Source organism: Pithys albifrons, chromosome 7, assembly GCF_047495875.1.
Source record: "Pithys albifrons albifrons isolate INPA30051 chromosome 7, PitAlb_v1, whole genome shotgun sequence".
In the NCBI taxonomy this organism is placed as follows: Eukaryota; Metazoa; Chordata; class Aves; order Passeriformes; family Thamnophilidae; genus Pithys; species Pithys albifrons.
Window position 1 is genome coordinate 36,352,041 of NC_092464.1, and position 19,046 is coordinate 36,371,086.

Here is a 19,046-nt window from a genome sequence, read left to right on the forward strand (position 1 = left end):
ACATTTCTTTTTAGCTGCCAGTGTCTTGAATCAGTGAACAATATACTTGCATACATCTATAAAATGTATCTATTTTCTCTGCATAACATTTGTTCAATCTGGCATATGTGAGCAAAATTAGAATCATCTTTCTGTAGGTGTAATCCTACAGTCACACAAAGTGTGGTGAGCAGCTAGATGGAGAAAATTTTTGGATATGTCTTGAAATATAATATAATATTGTTGGTATGGTGTTACTTTACCAACTATTAATTAGTTAGGAACTAAAAAAGGATTACAGTCCTGTAAGATTTGCCTAAAGTTTAGCATAGCAAGTGATGAGGATGTTGGACTGTTCATTTAGGGATTCCTGACTTCCAGAACTTTCTTAAAAGGTGACTGATTTTTGCTAGGATTCAAGAAACTGGATCACTTGAAAAAGGCATAGTGGAAGCAGCTGAAAGGTGAGCTCCAAAATTCAATAGCTGTTCTAGAAATGCTGTGTCTATGTAATAACACCATTCATAGTATTTTTGAATTTTAAAATGTTTTTAGTGTATTCTAATCTTGCCTAATTTATAGACATCCAGAGTTATCAAGTATTGTTACAATAGTAAAGTGTCTAACATTTCATATATCACTTAGACATTAATGAGAAACTCAGCAAAAAACAGACTGTGAGTCATAAATCTTGAACAGCATAGAAGATGTTCTTATGAGGTTTTTCAGAATGTTTATAATCAGCATTAACAAGCTAATAGGTAAACTGGTATGTGTAGTATTGTTATGAAGGATTTTTTGGCTCTGCTTATATTAACCAGTGAGTAGGCTGTATGCTCTTCCCTTTAATTTACAGAACACAGAAAGATGTGCATTAGCTGATCATTGGCCAGACCTGAAGGGTGGTGGTGAATGGACTTATGTCCAGCTGGCACTCTGTCACTAGTGGTGTTCCCCAAGGCTCAGGACTGGGCCCAGTTCTGTTTAATATCTTTATCAATGACCTGGATGAGGGGATTGAGTGCACCCACCCTCAGTCACTTTACAGATGACACCAAGTTGTGTGGGAGTCTTGATCTGCTGGAGGGTAGAAGGGCTCTGCAGAGGGATCTGGACAGGCTGGATTGATGGGCTGAGGCCAATTGTATGAGTTGCAACAACGCCAAGTGGTGTTTCCCATACTTAGGTCACAACAACACAGTGCACTGCTGCAGACTTGGGCCAGAGTAGCTGGAAACCTGCCTGACAGGAAAGGACCTGGGGGTTTGGATTGACAGCTGACTGATCCTGAGCCAGCAGTGTGACCAGCTGGCCGAGAGGGCCAGTCACATCCTGGCTTGTGTCAGCCATAGTGTGGCCAGCAGGACCTGGGTAGTGATTGTCCCTCTGTACTCGGCACTGGCCGCTCACTGCAGGAAAGCTGGTGAAGGGTCAGGAGCACAAGTCCTGTGAGGAGCGGCTCAGGGAGCTGTGGTTGTTTAGCCCGGAGGAGGCTCAAGAGAGACTTTATTCCTCTCTGCAACTACCTGGTAGGAGGTTGTAGTGAGATGGCAGGTGATCTTTTCTCCCAAGTACCAAGTGACATGGTGAGAGCAAGTAGCCTCAGGTTGTCCTAGAGGAGGTTTAGATTGGATACTAGGAAAATTTCAAGCATTGGAATGGTCTTCCTGGGGAAATGATAGAGTCACCATTGCTGGAGTTGTTTAAAAGATATGTAAACGTAGCACATGGTTTAGCAGCGAACTTGACAGTGTTAGTTTTGCAATTGACTTGGTGGTCTGAAAAGTCCTTTCCAACCTAAATGTAATGCTATAATTCTAGGATTAATGTATGTATCTCTGTAAGTGGTTTTGTTACAATAAAATGCATTATGAATCTTGATGTCTTATAAAGATAAACTATAAACAAAGCTCTTGCGTCAGCTGCATAAATATTACGATAAAGCAATTTCTAACACTATTTGTTAGTCAAACTAATACATCCATTGCCAGTTGCTGTAATTGATAGGCTAGAGAGAAGCAATTTTCCACATAAGAACTAATGTAATGGGAAGGGGCTGTCTTTCCATCCCCTACTCTCTATACTGTACTTGACATTTTAAAGAGTTTTTTAAGTCTTATGGAGCTGCCTTATCTTTGAGGCTGATAATTTTTAGTGTAAAAAGTCGTTAAATAGGAATTCCTAACAATGGATAAAGAAACTATGACCAGCACTGTCACTTTGTTAAGAACACAAGCAACTGCTAAATTATACTGAAATTATAATAGGTTGTTAGACACCAGATCAGTGATTACTGGGTCAGAACCACCTTGTGGGGGTCACAACCCTCACCCTGGCTAAGGGGATAGTGAGTGGTCAGTGAACCAAAGGTCCCACATGGGAGGAGTGGCCACAGTGACCAGAGCAGATAAGGAGGCAACGCGAAATCTCTACTGGGGGCCCTAGCTTAGTCTCCTTGAAGCTGGTAACATGTGACCTTCTAAGTGGTAACCATGTTTTTTCTTCCCTCTTTTTATCTCTTTACTCTTTTCTTCTCTTAATCTCTCTTCCCTTATTCTTTTCTTCCTCTTGGGGGTAACTTCAATACTTATTTTCTGTAAGTGTTGGGTATCTCACTTTAAGTGGCTTGGAGTTTGTGTCTGCTGTGTGTAACTAAAGTTCCTCACTATAGCAATACTTGCTAGTCCTGGTAATCTGTTGTAATGCTTTTGTGAAATTGCACGTTATCTTTGTAAAACCCTTTTTGCCAAAATGCCTATATTGTCACCAAATTAAAAGAAATATCTTCGAGAAAAATGTGTAGTTATTCTCCTGATGTTAACTTGAGGTTCCAAAGAACCAATGGCTTTACAAGGGTTCGTGTGAGGGAAATCTCTTGGAGCCTGAAATTAACATGTACACCTGGTAAAGTTGGGCTGGGTTGTAACACAGGTTGCAGCCAATATGAACCCTCTGCATAATGATTTTCATTCAGTTTATTTCATTGAGCACCACACTACCCTTAGAAGCAGAACAAGCAATTAACATACAAATCGTTCTAACTTGTGATAAAAATTATCAATAGTACATGTGTCACTAATCTGTTAACTTTTCTTTTTCCTACTGTCCTGTAGCTATTTGAGTTGTCCTGTCAGCAAGGTGTTCTTTGTCAGGACAAATAGGATGGTGGTGTTTGTGGTTTTTCCCCCCTTTTTACCTTGTGTTCTTCTTGGGATGGTTTGAATGTGTTTTTTAACATGCCTGATGTCTTGCACTTACCTTATTGTTTCAAGTTTTCTACATATATTCATATTTGTTCTTTTTATGTTTTAAAACTGTTCTTACCCACTTTCCATGGTTGCATTCCTTTGGCTAACAATCATGGACAGTTAAAGCCTTTCAGTGTCAGTATCATTCTGTTCATGCCTTTTCAAAGCCCCTGCCATCTTTCCAGCTCTGTGCTCTATATTGTGTTTTTATTATGGAGTCACAGCCTGTTTATTCTACACAGGTAATCTCTTCCTTACTACTGTCCTTCAACCATAAAAATGTATAGTGTTACATTGCAGACTTTACCAAATCTAAACTGAAGCAGGTAATAATCACCTGGTCATTAGATCATTGCTGTCACAATTAGATAGGCTGAACCAAAGCTTCAGACAGGCCAAAACAAATCCAGACAAAATCTGACATGCATCAAGCTTTTGGTATTATTTTAGCTCAAAGCCTGTTGCCCCTCAGTACCAATGCCTACAGAAGAATGCTCCAGTTAACCTCTTGCAAAGCTCTGATCTCCCCTAAGAAAATTGTTTGAGATTAGGGTAATCTGAAGATAACTTTATTCTTATGGTTTCATTCAGGTGTTCTAATACAGACAAAAGCCTGTTCATGAAAGGAAGTTTTGTGACTTTCTTGTGTGTATCCACCACTTGTCAGTACCTGCTAAGGCCAATAGGAAGGCTGGTTTTTGTTCAGATGCAGTTTACAGCTATCTTGGTAGAAAAAAAAGGTGAATAGTAAGTACAGTGCTGGTTTTAAGCACTTCAGGCAATATGTGAATTTCTTCCATTGAAAGAAATACCATTTAGGGATTTTGACACAGATTAAGATTTGTTCTGAAACCTTTCCAGTTCTCTTTCAAATTTGCCAGGAACTTCTTTTGGAAGACAGCAGGTCATGCTCTGATGAGATAAGCCTCTCTGTGGTGTCTTGCCTAGAGGAGATAAGAAATCTTACTCTGTATAGTAGCAGAGAGCGTAGTCTTTGAAGAGTCAGCTACTCTGCACCTGCCCTTCTTGGAGCAGGGTTTGACTGATAATGTTAAACAACAAGCTTTTGTTTTTCTTATCGAGCCCTTGGGAGTTCTTGGCCATGCCATAATGTCTGCTGAGGAAATTTTAGCGAAAGGCAGTAAAGAGTTCAGGTGTTTAGATCTCAGCATTGTATATCTGCTTCACTTCAGTGAAGCTAGAATGAAAAAAAATAATGTAAAAAGCTGTTCTTTGGGCTAAGATTTTAGTCCCCTCTGGGAGGCAAGACATTGTGGAAAGGAGCAGGATCTTTGCTCTGTGTTGGAGGCAACTGTGCCTGCCACAAGGTTAATGACATGAACTCCAGTAAGATTGCCTCTTCTTGGGGGTGGAAGGAGGTCTACTTAGGGATGGAAGGACATGTTAACTCTTGATGTCTGCTTTTTTGGCAATCTGAATTGTATTGACTCTTCTTTTCTTCCCAACTTCCTAGTTTTGGAAAGCCTTGTCATCTTTAGATCTCTTCTTTTATCAGATTTATTTGAAGTCAAAGAGTAAGTTTTAATGTTAGGAGAAAGAATGCGTAAGAGATAGATGATGTGATCCCTAGGATTATTTTCTTAGGAGACCATCTAAAACATAGTTCATTGGTAGCCCTGGAAACAGCCTGCTTGAATCTCAGTCACTTTTATCATTATGAAGGTTACTCTGCCATAATTTCCTTTCTTCTCATAAATGTTCTAAGAAATAGTTTTTATTGTGACTAAATGCCATTGTGAGAAGTGTGCAAATACTATGATAGGGAAAAGTTTCTATATAAATTGTTTCTATATATTTCTACTGTATTTAAGAGCAGATCATTTAACAGAGATATTTGAAGGTTGAGTTCTTGAGTTCCTTAATGTTCTGGAAATAATATTCTGTTGAATGGGGGCAGCAGAATTATGATGAATATTTAAATGAAAGGTATTTACAGTAAATTACTGAAGCCAAAATTTATCCTTCATGATGGAATGTGTGCAACTGCTCTTAAAAAATGCTAAAATAAATAATCTGGTGCAATAGGCTGGGACCAAATTGTAGTTGTTTTTCCAAATTTGTAAAATGTGTGCACTTTCTCTTGAAAAGTTACTTTCCTATTTCTGCAAGTTCAAATAGCTAATTTACGCTTTGTTAAAGGACTGAAACAGAGTTGCAGCACAAAGCGTTACTGAACTATGGATTCAACATGTATCAAATGTGAAGTTACCAAGGATCAGTGAAATAGTTTTACCACTTATAGTTTGTTCTTTCCTACTGAACTATACTGACAGTTAAAATCCAGTAAGAGGGAAAAATTGGCCAGCAACAAGTTGCTACAGATATGAATAGAAAGTTCTGTTAATATTGCCAGAATACTTTTGGTCTGTTCAATTAACTTTGTACCTCAGAGTATTTGTTGATTTATACCATTTTCTATTATAATGTGACTATTTTTAGTTCAGGATTCAGACTGGATAATAAATAATGAATTTGCTGTTCAAATGTGCAAATATGCAGAACACAATCTTCAAATATTTAATATTTTTGTTAACTTTTCAATTAGCTATTGCATCAAATTAATTCAGCACATTATTTTCCTTTAGATGTATTCTTTCTATTCTTTCTTAGTACAGAAGTGTACATCTTCTAAAGCAGCATTCTGCTAATGACACATCTGCCTCCTCTCAGTTCTTATGCTTCCCTTTGGCTCCTCTGTCATTTCAAACTTTAGTTCTGTTGAATCCTATAGGGCATCATGAGTTTACAAAATTCTGTAGAAATCTAGGTAAAGTTAGTTAAAGATGTGTTTTTAAAATGTTTTATGTACAATCTATTTTTAAAGAAAATTTTTTTTAAAAGCAGGAGTTTTGAATTTTAATGTCAATGCTTTCCCTTTTTTCTTTAAACCTAATAATCTCTTGGCTTTGTAAGAAATTGAAGAGGTAGTATTTTAGTCTCTGTAAGAGTTAAACTATTCTGACAGTTGTTTAATACACAAATTTCATTATGGCTTTTGAGTGCTTGCCTTTCTTTTAGGGTTCAAGTGTACGTATTAATACCGAATGCTTGTCTGCTTTTGAGTAGATATATTGGTACAGGTGGCATGAGGGCCAGCTCTATTTTTAGGGACCACACAGATCCTAACAGGAGGCTTCTTTCCGGTGTAATCCCACTACTAGGAGGAATAAGCTGAGCAACCAAAAGACACATTTGCAAATATAAGTGTGTCCATTCTAGTACTTTTCTGGTCCACTGGTGTCATTTACAGCTGGGATTTTCTTTACATTACTGTGAGTCCACTGTACAGGCAAATCTTCAAGTACAATCTAAATATACTCTCCACCTCCACATCTCGATCATGCTGTCTGCATGCTCGATGTACAAAAGTGACTCCTGTGATATATTTTCTGTTCTGATTAACAGTGTTAGGAAAAGAAAAAGGCCATTTTTTGCACAAAGGTTTCCATGTTGAAGATGAATGTTCAAATAATTTAAAAACAATAAAATATGAACTATTGAAATAATCAAATGTGTTTGGCAGGTTTTGTGAAATCAGTAATTATAACAATATAGAGAGTAAGCAGTTGAACGCAGGAAGCTGAAAGAGTGAAGGGGTTGACTTCTGATGGAACAGTTTAAGTTTCTGTCTCTCTACTATATTGAACAAGAGCAAAACTTCTCCCCTTGAAGTCATTTAATCACTGTATGTTGTCATGGTGGGTGGCTGTAGGGTTTAGATAAGGAAAACTACTATAGTTTCTAGGTATTATCTCAATTTTTCTTCAGGCTTTTTTCGGCCACTCCAGGCATGTACATTTTCTCCTATGGGTTTAGGCAGATGGGCCTTTATGGTGGGACACTGACCTGATTGCAAAGGACAGGCATAGCACATTTTACTGTGGGCAGAGTCAGTGAAGGTGTTTGGTTTCAGAGTCAGCAGCCAGTATTTCAATTTGAAGAAAACAGATGATAAAATTGTTTTGCTTCTGTGATTGGTTTTAGTTTTGAGTGTCATGTGAGTTAATTTTTATGCTCTGCCTCTGACTGTTTGAGTATTTGTGATATGTAATATATTTAGAAAGCTGGATATCATGTATTAAGGTATGGTAAATGACTATTTTAATAAAGATTAATGATATTTCCCATGTATGCCTTAGTGTTGTGTCTGTTATTTTTAATTATCTTTTTCTCCACAAAACACAATTACGATATTACCATGTTTTCATTATTGCCCAAGTGTAAAATACAGTGAGCTCTGAAAATTAAAAGTAGGATTATTTTTGCCTGCCATATTATATGGAAGTTTGAGTGCACACTGTATCTGTGGCCACCCTCCACATCTAGAAGGGTTGTAACCCCTTTTTTTACAATATTTAATTCTTGCATACTTTCTTACCACCCCAAATGCTATAGTGCTAATCTATATTGAGAATTTCTTAGCAACTACTTGCTAAGATTCTGCTGTTGTAGAAGGGAATTGTCTTCACTGTATTTGCTCTTAACTCTTGCATCATTTAACATCTTCAAACTGTAATGTTCTGTAGTGATGCTTACTCAGCATTCTTTACAAGGTAGACTTGTGTCAAACCAGACCCCTTTAAAATACTAAAAATCTGGTGAAAACGGATATACCTGATAATTTTTATTTGCTTAGTTGTAATTATTCGGTAAAGCATAGTTACTGATGCAGACTTATGACTTAATAGGTTTGGATTGTCAAAGCTGTGAACACTCACATAAAGATCGTATGCCTTGCTTTGTATTTTGCTTAGGATAAACAAATACTTTTTACTATTTGATTTTTGTAGTCTCTCTCACGTCTTTCTGTTACAGGTGTCTTGTATTAAATATTTATAGTTCACTGTTCTTTTCTAAGTGCTTGTAACTGTTATGAATAATTAAAGAACAGAGTTAAGAGGGAGAAGGGCATTGATGTAGCATTCAGAATGAAAATTTTCTATGATTTTTTGACAACTGTAAATTACATACATCTCAAAATCAACAAGGCAAACAAGTCAGAGGCAGCCTTATATGGTTAGCAAAGATATTTGGGTACTGACGTCTTCTCTGCTTGTGTGGTTGCTGAGCAGTGATAACCTAAAAAGTACTTTTATCTAATTGATAAGAATTGTTCTCCTTAAAATTCAACAGCTAATTATCAGTGTTTAATTATCATTGCCATCTAAGTAATGAGGCTGGAGTAGCTACTCAGAGAAGAATTTGCAGGATTATATTTGTTTAGCAAGTAGGAAGTTTGTAAAGTTCCAACTTTACTTGATTTAATACTGAATTATGTACATGAACTCTTCATGGCATTGAAGAGTTAGTACTGATAATAGTCACTCTCCTAACTGACAAAAAGGAACTTAACTCAAACCACAAAAGGAGAACAATTCAGCTTGTGAAGTTCCATCTCTTTATTTAAAGTTATCTTGTGAAATTTGTTCATCCAATTACTTAGTCAAGAAGCAAATCTGAAGACACCATTCATCAATCACTGGAATGAAGCAAATCAGTTGGCAAAGAGAAAGCTGCAGGGCAGAGCTGATGACAGTTTTTGGAATGAAAATAAGTTTTACATTTTATTACTCTTAAGCCTGAATATTTGATTTGGATAAAATAATGTTTAGGCTATAGTTTTACTTCCATGTTGTTCCCTGGAAAACACTCAGCGACTGGAAAGAACACAAAAAGACATCAGGAACTTTCCAAGTGAGCTGATGACACTTGGATTGAAATTTGGACAAAGTACACAAACTGACAGTACAGGTGGAGGTGCATATTTTGCCACATCAGTGAAACTGAAAATGTGTGATTTATTAGTAACCTTGTGCTGAGAGGTTGGATGGAATGACCTGTAAGGATGTATGAAAAAAGGCAGTCCTTTAAATTATTTAACACATCCATGGTCAATCTGCTGTTTATTTTTTGTGAGCAAGAGTTGTTGACAGTTCAGGGAATATCATGTAGACTATTTCTCACAGTATATGAGTCATCATACTTTCCTGCTTTCTGGCTAAACTAGGCATTCATAACAAACCCAGTTATTTTCATTTGTTGGCTGTATTTGCAGCATTGAAAAATATGAATCTGCATGGAGTGAGGTGTCCTTTTCCATGTTATTGCTTCTTTTAGTATTTAAATACATGTAACTTCATGGAGTACAAACCTGTGATGACATCCTATGATGCAGGGTCTACAAGCTTGTTTTTGTCAGGTAGTTTGTCCTGGTTTGTTGTGAGTCAGATAGGATAGTGTCTGGGCCTGCTGGGTAGGAAAGTTGGTAAAAAACCAACCAACCAGAACAAAGCAAAACCAACACTTAGGTCTATGAGAAATTCTGGAAAAGGTGCTGGGAGGGCTTTACCAACAGGAGTGGGATGGGGTAGGAGTGCTTGAGCCAGTGCTCACTCTCACCTCTTGCTGGTCATGTCGTTGGCTTCTTTCCTCTGTGAAGCTGGAGAGGTGAAGCAGCTGTCTGCAGACCTGCATCTGAAATTACAAAATAGCTGAAATTACAGCTATTCTGTTCTATTTCAAAGTCACCCACATGCTGTATTTTTGCTTTAAAGCCTGACAGCTGTGTTACTTATTTTGCCAATTCAGTCAAAGTGTTGTTTATGACTGAAACAAGAAATGGAAAATTGCTGTGCTTTCTACCAGGAGAATTGACATGCAGCTATGAATACTAGAAAAAAATCTGATACTCAACTTCCGACAGATTACTGTGATATTCTGCATATTAAATCTTGTTGATAGGTCTTGATTAAAATGCTCATTGAAAGTGCATCTCAGCTATAACGTTTGGGTATTTAAAACATTGTTGAAGAACTGAAAATGAAAATGCTGAGAGTTTGAATAGATGTGCATGTATGCAGGAAGAGCATCTTGCTGGTTTTAGGGATCGCAATGGAGACTCAGAGCTGCCTTCAGTCTTGAGCTATACTGAAACCTGCTGAGCCAATTTGCATGTTCAGATCCTTCAGTACCTTCATATGCAGCTTTGTCATCATCAGTTATAGGTACATATGCTTTTAGCTTGAATATGATAATTGGTGCCTAAAAACCCAAATGGTTATAATTAACACAAGTTTCTCTGTAACAGTTAAATTGGCCTGTTTGTCGTAGTTTAGATATAATTTCATAGTACATGAGAAATTAACAGTCTGAAATACTTTATACTTACTTATCTAGAGCTAAAACTCTTTTCGTGCCATCAAAGAATTTTTAACAGCTTTCTGTCAATGCAGTTTTCCCAGTGTAAGACTAAACAGAACATAGTAACTGCTAGTTTTCATAAACAGTTAATTTATATGAATTTGGTTAAAATATTGGTTGTTTTGATCTGAGATATACATGTATTGCTTTTATTGAGTTTTTGAAAACAAGATACGTCTTTTGCTCCATTGGAAATGCTTCGCAGAAGCCTGAACTGTAAGTGACTCAGTAAGACTAAGAACTGAGATGTTCATGCCAAGCATAACTCAAGCTTTGGCTCTCTCAGTGCTCACAGCAGTCTGGGTAGTTTCCTTAAATGCTTCTTACTTGTTTTCTTTCGACATCAGACGTTTTTCCCCCTTTCCCCTGCTCATCTGTATTGTATGTTAACCCCTGAAAGCAAATGCCATTTTATTTTAGTTTCGTAAATATGCAGATGTACTTGTATATGAAAGAATACCTCAGTGGTATTTGAATTTCATTTTTGCTACTGGATTTTAATATTCAGATATATATCAATATGCTATATAATATAATGTATTATATAGTATAATATAATTATATTATAAAATTATAGAATCCTTGAATAGTGAGTATTGGAAGGGAGCTTAAGGATCATCTAGTTCCAGTGCCTCTGCCATAGGCAGGGACACCTTCCACTAGACCAGGTTCCTTTGAGGGGAAGAGGAGGGGCAGGCACTGATCTCTTCTTTGTTGTGACCAGTGACAGGATCCGAGGGAATGGGCTGCAGTTGTGTTCAGGGGAGGTTTAAGTTGGATATTAGAAACGGGTTCTTCCCCTAGAGGGTGGTTGGGCACTGGAACAGGCTCCCCAGGAAGTGGTCACAGCACCAAGCCTCACAGAGTTCAAGAAGTGTTTGGATGATACTCTTGGGCACATGGTGTGACTCTTGGGTTGGGAGTTTATGGGTCCCTTCGAACTTGGCATATTTGGTGATTCTGTGAAGACACCAATATACAAAAAATAGTAAATAATGGTTTCTTTACTCTTGGTAAACTGATCAAATGACTAAATAAACTCTCCTGTAAGACATTTTTCAAAGAAAACCCGAGTCTATACTTTATTTGCAAAACTATATGCTGTTATTTCCTTGCCCACTGCAGTCACAGTCTTTGAGTTAAATTGCCTGCTATGAAAGCAGCAAGGCCAACACAGGTTACCATTCCTCACTGCCCTTTCTAATGGGTAATATGGAAGTGATTCTCTCACATCACAGAATCTTAAATTTTCTGGTGTATTATTTTGCTGGAAATGACGCATAAGCAAATGAGGCCAAAACCGTGAGAATGCTAATTCTGTTATTTTATGATTGGCAGTTACCAATGTCTTGCTGTAATATTTATAATGTTTATGAAATTGTTGATGCACATTCTGTGAGATGGAGCAAGATGGGAGATTTTGTTTTTCCTAACAGAATTGTTTATTTTGGAAAAGATCTTTAAGGTTGTCAAGTCCAGCTATTAACCCAGCACTGTGAAGTCCACCACTAAACCTAATCACATAAAGCTCTCTTGTCAGGTCATGCAGCATCTGATTTCAACAGAACAGTTTCAACTGCATTCATTTTAGTTGAATTAATTTCTTGATAAAAGTGAATGATTCTGTTCTTTCCTCACATTTGTAAGCAGTTCCCTGATTCTAGGGATTATTTTGAACCAGCTCTGATACTCAGCTGATCACATGGCAAGCTGTTTCACCTCACTAAACTTACAGAAAACCAATTTGGAATAAAATAGATTTTTTTGTTTCCTGAGGTAGTGAGGTTAATTCATTTATTGTGTTCAGACAGGTGCTAATGAGGGCGAGAGGAGCTGGAGTGGGGAGAAGGGAGATGCAGCTGGGGCAGGAGGATGAAGAGACAGGACAGAAAATTAATGTTTTGAAGAGGGAATTAGTTTAATTGTGTCATGAACCACACAATTTGCTCATCTGAAATAATATAGGTCATTTTTGTTTGAAGATTGAGCCAAGACTTGTTCCTGTATCCATATTTCTTTAATCACAGAATTCCTTTATTAAAAAAAAAGGGTGGGGGGAGAATTGTTATTTGTACGACTAATCTTCATATTTTTCTTTCCTTCTCACTGGTATTTATAACATTGTGTAACTGGGTCTGGCTGGGATCAACCCACTACGCATTGGAAAAATACATTTGTCTTAAAAGATTTCTGAAAGCAACAGATATGTCATGAATACCAGCTTGGAGACATATTTAAATGCTGAGCACAAATACAGTGATTCACGACAAGTGGGAGTCCCTGTGCTTTTCAAATAGCTGATGTTTTGTCTCCCCCCAAATGGTTGTTATTTCAATAGAGGACTCTGCTTTGTCTTAAACTGCTTGGTGCTGTGTACAGTTAAACAGCTCCATTCAGAAACTATTGTACACACTGTGATTTAACATGTGCCACTTCTGCAGTGTTTGGGATCTTGTCAGCTGAACTGCTAATTACTTGGAGAATTTTTTCTTGTTTTGGCTTTCACATGCTCTGGAAGCTTTGGACAGCTGTGTTAAAGCATTGCAAAGTTACATGCCTTTTAGTGAATCTGGGTCACTGTGTTAGTAAGGATCATCTAGTAATGGCAAATTAAAAGGTATTGACTAGGAAGGATGTAGATGCTTGGCTGGAGGAATGAGGCTGAGTGGTGGCTGTCAGCAGATTCTTCTTCTGAGTTGTTGATTTCAGGAGAATTAGGCTGAGAGAGGGTGCATTGAGGACACAGAGCTCCTGCCTTTGGAGACATGGTGCCTAATGGTGAAATGCCTCTCCTGCACCACCTTCTTTCTTCTTTCACTCCCCTTTCTTCCATTTTTCTCCCACCCTCTTCCAAAGAAGACTCTGTCTACCTTTAACTGCATATAACTTTTGAAATCAGTGCTATATTTTGTGTAACAAAGATGAAATGTTGCTGATTTGAGTTACCTTTTATTTCCCTTCATTTTTTCTACTGACTTTCACATGAAAACTTGATTAGCCTCTTTCAAATGCTCCATGTTATGTTCCTGAGCGAGTTGGCAGCTTTACATTGGTAAACTATACATGAGTTTTTTTGTGTGTGTTTGCAAAAATAAGTGGTCCTGTTTATTATTGCTGTTTCAGTTAGAAGTATTTTTTTCAAAGAAAACCCTAAATATTTTTGGGATGAAAATATTTATAAACCTAAAGATAATACAATATTTATGTTGCATTTGTAAGTACTTTGCTGATCTATGCCTTCATTTTATATCTCTAAAAGCACAAGGTAAGCCTTGGAAAAGAACAATTTACTGGGGTTATAATATTTTTAACAAAACGCATTTGGAAATTGAATATTTCAAACTACTGACTTTAAGCATCTGTGGGTTTTTTTCCCTTTGATTAGTCTTAACTATACATGGACACACCTGAATGCTTTCTTAGGTATGAAGAAAATGTGTAAAATTCAAGTTTTTTGTTGTACAGGAATCTGAAGAAAAATGCTTAGGAATCTTAAATAAAGTTTCAGTTTTTGTTTTTGAACTAACTACTTCCTGAAATAGGCTTGTTATACATCATATTGTTAAGCCAGGTGATTTTGCAATTGCTGCTGAATTGTATTTGATGAAGATGGGCAGTTTTTGTACTCAGATTGGCTACTTAAATATCACATCCACTATAACAGCAAGTCATCAATGAGTTACATAATGTCAGAAGAGTGGTTCACTCTGTGTTCATCATGAAGATCATTAGGCTGCCTGTTATTATCATAAAGCAGTGAATTATACTGCAACTGTTGGCTACAGATGTACATTAAATTACATCTAAAACAGCTTTTAGACTATGTGACGTGAAATAATTGTATAATTTAAAAAAAAAATTAACCAAACTTAGGCATAGCCTGTGTTCTCACCTACTCGGTAATGTTCAGAGTACTGGCGCAACACTGGCCCTCAGATTCACACACATGTCACTTAATTCAGAACTTAAATGCAGAAAAATTTGATTTATTTAAAAGCTGTTGCAACACTGTACTTCTTGCAGTCTTGTTTCCACACACTTGTATGGACATTGCTATCTTTCCTAGCCTGAATGGCTTACATGCATCTTGTTTCTAAGCCTGTTCCGGATGAATTAAGTAGGCATTCTTGGGACTGTGGCTCTGTAGACTGTGTGCCATCAAGGTGTGTGAGTTTTCTCACAGGTTCTCACAGCTCAGCCATTGGCAATCCAAAGGCCTGCAGTGAGGTGCTGCAGTTGGGAGGAGGTGGGTATATTGTGCCCTGTTTCTTATGTCGTTGTTTGGTTGGCAGAGCACTCCCCTGCTCATGGAGTGATTGGGATCTAGTCACTCTGCCTGGGGATTTTCAAATGCTAAGCCACATGCTCTCAAGACTAGGATGGATCTGCCTTCCATGCTTACATGAACCTCTGGTATATAAAAAAGAAATGGAAGTTTTTTATGGTTAGAACATAAACAAGTTGCAGTAGGCCCTGGCGCCTGGGGAGGTGGGTTATTCCTCTGCAAAGGTAAAATTCAGTGTTCAGGTCCTTGCTACATGGGCTATTTGTACATTCTGCATTCAGGGTCACCAAGTGAAGTGTTTGTGTAGCAGTGACATCAGGGACTTTCACTTCCCAGTTGCCAGGGGAGTACTCTAAAAATCTGTCATTGTGCCACTTCCCCTTGTTACCATTGTCTATTCTTTTTAAAGTCCTCTGTCTCAAAAGCAGTACTTTATTGGGCTAAATGCAGATAGAGGCATTGACCTTCCAGTCCTAGTCAGCAAAACTCTTGAATCAAAGCTGCTGGAGGCTGCTTTTCATGGAGAGAGAGGCAGGATTGCAGACACCCATCTTCAGACTTTGCATCAGTGAGGGCAAGGGTTTTTCTGTCCTGCTCTGTGCTCAGGTTGCAGCCCCACACTTACTTGACAAGCCTTTGCCTTGAGATGTAGGTGTTCTAAATTCCACTGGACCAAGTAGTGCCTAAACATCTTGGTAACACCATGTTTGAATGGGTTTTTTTTTCAAGTACTGCTTCTGGGGCATGATTCACAGGTCATAAGTTCACTCTTTGCTCCCTTTCCTTTAGTAGATGTTTATAGACCTTACACTAGTCATTGTTTCCTCTGTCATCTTGATCTATTAGGTTATCAAATTGCTGTTTGAACTCCACTGCTGTCCCTGTCAGTACCAGTGGTTATTTGAACTCCTTTTTAAGCAATTTTATAATGAAGTTGCATAGATTAAAAGCTTTGCAGATCAGGAATTATGTGCATCTCTCTGTTTGATTCAAGATTCTATGTTGTCTCCAGAATTCTGTTTTGTAGATAGTGTTATCTTAGTCATACGACTATTTCTTTGTCGACACCTTGAGAGAGATAAAAAAAGTTACTGTGGAGATACTCTTCCCTGTTTGTGCTTTTAATCCTTTTTCTCCAACTATCTCTGTCTCTGAAGTGCCACAAATGACAGCTGGGATTATTTCTGTTTTTTAAACTACTAGATGCTTTTCTTTCTGTTGCCAGCAGCTCCTGGATAAACTAAACTCTGTATAGTTGCTTGTAGAGGTTATAAGCAATGTTTCAAAATGGTTTTATCTGGGATCTGGTTTGTTCCTCAAAACTTCTTACAGGTGACCTTGGTTGTGGCACACATAGTGTTAGGAAATGTATTGGTGAGGTTATTATTCTGGTTTCAGTGATTAGTGTCTTCTGAAGCACAGTCTTTTGGCAGAAGTCCTGTTATAACGACAGTACATGTTTTTTGAAGATTGACAACGTGTTCATTGTGTGAGATCCTAGGATGACTGAAAGTTGTTTCAGCACAGAAATGGACAGAATTATGCATGTGCACCATGGAGTCAACATCTCTTCGAACTTCTTGAACAGCAAGAACACTGTAAATCTCAAGAATGCCAAGAAGTCACTTCTGTGTTCATTCAGATGTGTAGCAGTTTTCTAATGTGCCAGTCTTTTTGATTCAAGGCAGACCTAAGACCAGGAGAGACCTGAACCAGTTCATGGATGCCACCCCACTTTCAGGGTGAAATCTTCCATATCATGTAACAGAATATATGTCTCCTTCTCCATGCCAGACTGTATTGCTGAGGCTTGCAAACCTGTTTCACAGTTTGTGTGTGCTCTATGCAACTGCATTCTCAGCTTATGAGTGAGAGTTCCTTCTCTGTTTCTTTTGACAGGTGAAAATTCTCACCGGTGCCTGGTAGAATATCCTTTAAGTTATTCTGTTTATTCAGATTGATAATGACTGCCATGTCTCCATCAGGATGGGCACTTGTACAGGCAATCTGGTTGCTCAGGGTCATTGATCTCTGAACAAGTGAAAACTTCAGAAGGGTGTTCTGGAACTCAGAATATCTTTATGGTCATTTATACTGTTGTGCAGGCTTTATATAAACAAGCTGAGAGGCTAGACTGCTTTACCCTGCAGAAATGCAGAATACTGGTGGACTTGCTTCAAATTAGTCTGGCAGGCAAGCCAAATAATCTTGCAGATGGTAGACTGAATTACTCCTCTGATCCACATGTATAAATTCCAGTTCAGTCTTTTGGTAACTAGAGCTGAGAATGAGGTTGACTTGAGATGGACCTGTTTACATCAGGTGGCATCAAGAAATGGAAGACTTTATTTTTCCTTTGCAGTTCGGTGTCTTGAATCAGATACAGTCCTGATCATACAGAAAGGCATAGACTTTCCTTCTGATCATGGTAAAGCAAGGTAATACTTTCCAGGCTTTGATGGATCTGGTGTCAGGAGATTATCTGTCAGCTGTCTCTGACTGAACAGTCTGAGAAATTTATTCCCCTCCCAGGTCTGTGACTGAGAAATCTGGAGTGTTAAGGAGTTTCAAAATGCTTCATTCCTAACCCTGAAATACTTGACAGGAACATCATTACTCATTTCTGTGGGATTGTTCCTTGCCACTTTTTCTGGGTATGAGATGTAGATAGGTAGCCAGACAAGAAGCTAGGCTTAAAATGGAACAAAAACCTCTGTGAAAAAAATCACATTTAATTTTTTTTAAAGGAAATTTGCTTTTATTTTAAAACAGTCCTTATGCCCAAACTACATGTAATGAGATGCTGAGAGTCAACCCTATGCAGTATCCATTGCAGGTGTTTGATCTGCAGTTAGAAATAAAACAGTCCTCTGCAGCATTATTTGCTTTTACTGGTCTCTTGAGAACTTGTATAAAGCAAATTTTGCTTTGTTAAAGGTACAAGAATTGTATGGTTAATTAATCTTCTCAAACACAGAACAGCAACTATTAAGTCTGCTCGCTTTACTAATCATTGTTTTCAATGTAAGCCTTTTCAGATGCTTATAAATTAAATTACAAAACCAGGATTCTGCATTTTTAATTTAATGAAATTAAAACCTACAGCACATATGCCTTGAACTGGAAATGCATTTTGTAATGCATGGGTTTTATTTGAACATCTGTTCAGCGTAGCAATTGTTAAAGGTTTTCTTTCACTTTCCTTTCTGCCATATAAGCAATGCTGATTTGCACTGGAACACACTTCAAATGGAAAACTGTTTGAGGGAGTATCAACATTCTTTTTTTTATAAAGCTGGCAAAGTAATTTTTGAGCTGTACTCTAATTAAGGTATCTAATGTAAAAAGATAATTTAATGAAAGTATTGTTTCAGACTAAAAGTTAGCTCATCAAGACAAGAAAAAAAAATCCCGCAGCATTTTTCAGTCTCAGGAAATGCAAATAATGAAAGCACACAGGTTTCTTAAATTAAGCTCTTGTGAAATTGATTGTACTTAAGTCATGTGTTACTGATTTATTTGCACGTGTTTGAATTAATTCAGACAGCAAATAGAGGTAGCTAAATAACTTTTTTTTTAAACTTACTTATCTATATATGCCCAAACTTTGACTTGTAAAGTAAGACCTCTGTGTTATAGCTTTAAGACCAAAGGTAAATCACTTTTGCTTCCCTTTCTGACTAGGTCTTCCATTCAATTTCTTTCTAATGATATGCAGATTCTTTGGAAACAGTAAAACTTTAATCCTCTCAGAAGTTCCCACCCGAGTCAGACTTTGTACTGAATTACATCTGCTCCAGTCCAGTCCCTTGTGTTTCAGTGCAGCATCATGGATATTTTCCTGGTATAGGGGTGGGATACATGTGTGAGTGCTGCGTGCAGTCTGTGGGAAGAGCATGGATGGGTGCAGTGGTGACGGAAGCTGCATATAATCAATGCTGTTGATGTCTTGTATGCTTAGAAGAGGATCATGTCTTCCAGATTTTAAGTAGTTAGGACCATGTCCTATGGATTTTATACATGAATTTTATTTTAATGTACGCTGTCAGCATTGAATGGTATTGAAACATTGTATTCTGTTCTGACAAGTTCAGCAATCATCTGTAGGACTCTCTAAGGACTCAGAGGAAAGCTTACTTCCTACTTCTTTGTAGAACTTGTTATCTGTGTAAGTAGGATATTACACATAAAATAAAATGCATCTACGTATACGCTCTAATGCAACATTATTATTTCATTAGCATTCAATATTGGCTTTTAAAAATTTTGTGTTCACAAAAAAGATTAAAAAATATTCTGGAAGATCACTTATT

General features: G+C 37.5%; 1 protein-coding gene across 3 annotated transcripts in view; it reads left to right on the plus strand.

The window, feature by feature from the left end:
• The window catches only part of PLCL2 (phospholipase C like 2), a 99,549-nt gene that overhangs the window by 36,272 nt on the left and 44,231 nt on the right, over positions 1-19,046 (plus strand). The window lies entirely within an intron of this gene.